Source organism: Bison bison, unplaced genomic scaffold (genome assembly GCF_000754665.1).
Source record: "Bison bison bison isolate TAMUID 2011002044 unplaced genomic scaffold, Bison_UMD1.0 scf7180017864535, whole genome shotgun sequence".
In the NCBI taxonomy this organism is placed as follows: Eukaryota; Metazoa; Chordata; class Mammalia; order Artiodactyla; family Bovidae; genus Bison; species Bison bison.
The window spans coordinates 1,194,450-1,197,353 of NW_011495084.1; positions in this window are offsets into that span (position 1 = coordinate 1,194,450).

Below are 2,904 nucleotides of genomic sequence, written 5' to 3' on the forward strand. Positions count from 1 at the left end.
TGATGCTTTTGAACTGTGGTGTTGGAGAAGACTCTTGAGAGTCCCTTGGACTTCAAGAAGATCCAACCAGTCCATTCTGGAGATCAGCCCTGGGATTTCTTTGGAAGGAATGATGCTAAAGCTGAAACTCCAGTACTTTGGCCACCTCACGCGAAGAGTTGACTCATTGGAAAAGACTCTGATGTTGGGAGGGATTGGGGTCAGAAGGAGAAGGGGACGACAGAGGATGAGATGGCTGGATGGCATCACCGACTTGATGGACATGAGTCTGGGTGAACTCCGGGAGTTGGTGATAGACAGGGAGGCCTGGTGTGCTGCGATTCATGGGCAAGACCTGGACATGACTGAGCGACTGAACTGAACTGAACAAAGAATTCTCAAGATCAACAAAACAGTTAAATAAGGTGGCATTGAAAGCACTGAGTATAAAATATCAACAAAGTAATTTTGAATTGTCTGATAGAATTTGGGGATGGAAATAAGTAGAATATCATGTCCATTCTTTGCTGGTGAATATGTATTTTTAAAGAAATGATATAATATGAAAAAATCAAAACACTGTATCTTCTTACTTAGAGTTCTTTTTTTAAGCCTGTGTGTTAACTTTTGAAGGTGATGGAATATAAAGGAGGATAAGACATGACTGTTACATTAAAAGTGTTATATATTTTTTTCTGTTTATAAATGTAAACTCTGTTCTTATATAATAGTATAGATTTATGGTCTTTTCCTAGGCCTATGTTAACTTTCTCCCCTCTCTCTTTATATGTCCAAGGGCAACTGGATTATCTGGAAATTCTGCCAAATATCTGCATGGTCCTCCACAGTGATAACATCAAGCTAGTTCAGTTAGATGAGCAAACTCATAAGACCAGATGAGCCAAAAGTGACAAGCGGACTGGAGGCCTTAGTAAGACTCATGCATTCCAGAGTTGAAAGGTAAAGAGATTCAGAGGGCTCCCACATCACTGGAATCGTTAAAGGCCTAGTGGTCAGGGCCATACTGGGGAATCCCCTCCAAAGTAAAGGGCAAATAATTACATCTGAACCTCCTACCAGTCAGAAGGCAGTCTAATTCCTGTCTGACTTCTCTGGGTTCTGTGAGCACCATTAGAGTGAGCATACAGGAAAGGTCAAATATAATGGAAGGTGCTTGTTACTTTTTCCTGTGGAGGAGATGGTTAACACACCATCATACTCTCTTTCTATAAAAACAAACTATATATTATCTATATGTTATTTATTCTTATAGGAGAGACAACAAACAAGGAAATAAATGTCCGATTTTTTCCCTTGATAACTATTTGTTCTTCCCTTTAGACTATAAGTTCCTTTAAAGTGGGAGATGTATCCCAGCATCTAAAATTATGGCCAGCACATAGCAGTCTCTTGGAGAATATGTGATTGAATGAATGAATGACTAAATGTACAATATAAGCATAATAAATATATACTCATAAGTATATGGAAGGAAAGCTATGATAAACCTAGACAGCATACTAAAAAGCAGAGACATCATTTTGCCTACAAAGGTCTGTAGTCAGTGAAAGTCACTCAGTCATGTCCAACTCTTTGCGACCCCATGGACTGTACAGTTCATGGAATTCTCCAGGCCAGAATACTGGAGTGGGTAGCCCTTCCCATGTCCACGGGATCTTCCGAACCCAGGGATCGAACCCAGGTCTCCCTCTTTGCAGGCGGATTCTTTAACAGCTGAGCCACCTGGGAAGCTGTATAGTCAAAGCTATGGTTTTTCCAGTAGTCATGTACAGATGTGAGTTGGACCATAAAGAAGACTGAACACTGGAGAACTGATTCTTTCAAATTGTAATGCTGGAGAAGAGTCCCTTGGAGTGCAAGGAGATCAAACCAGTCAGTCCTAAAGGAAATCAATCCTGAATATTCATTCGAAGGACTGGTACTGAAGTTGAAACTCCAATGCTTTGGCCACCTGATGTGAAGAGCAGAGTCACTGGAAAATGCTGGGAAAGATTGAAGGGCAAAGGAGAAGCAGCGACAGAAGATGAGATGGTTAGGTAGTATCACAGACTCAATGGACATGAATCTGAGCAAACTCTGGAAGATGGTGGAAGACATAGGAGCCTGGTGTGCTGCAGTCCATGAGGTTGCAAACAGTCGGACTTTGCGACTTATGACTTAGCGACTAAACAGCAACAGCAACAGTATATACGTAAATATATAGTATATGATATAAACACATAAGCACACACATAAATGTCAGTTCAGTTCAGTTACTCAGTCATGTCCAGCTCTTCGCAACCGCATGGACTGCAGCATGCCAGGTTTCCCTGTCCATCGCCAACGCCCGAAGTTAACTCAAACTCATGTCCATTGAGTTGGTGATCCCCAACCATGACTGACCGATTCAACTGAACCATCTCATCTTTCCACATATAAGTGTGGAAGGGATATAGCTCTTCATTTCCTATAAATTTGGGTCCTTCTTTACTCACGTACAGGTACCTGAGAGTACCCCTGGTTTAGAACACTCAGAGAAGCTTTAGCCTAAGTGTGAGACAGGAGATTTTGCCACCTGCCTACAGAACCATATTTTCACCTCCAAAAATTAGACATAAGGTTGGGGGAAGGGACCAGCGGCATGGAGACACAATTGGAGAGAGGAAGGTGCGAAGGGAGTGGAGTTAGAAAGATAAGAAGGAAGAGAAGGCGTCCCCATGGCAGGTGAGGGCCAGGGAGTAGAGTGCAGTTTTCCTGAAGCGTGAATCACCCGTGGACATCCTGCTGCCCAGCAGGCCTGCAATTCCACTGAAAGGATGCGGGTGTAGGTGCATGTGAAGGGAGACTGCCTTCTGGTTCATGCAGAAAGTGGTCAGAACCAAGGCAATGACAGGCACACAGCCCTTGTCAGTAAACACGACCATC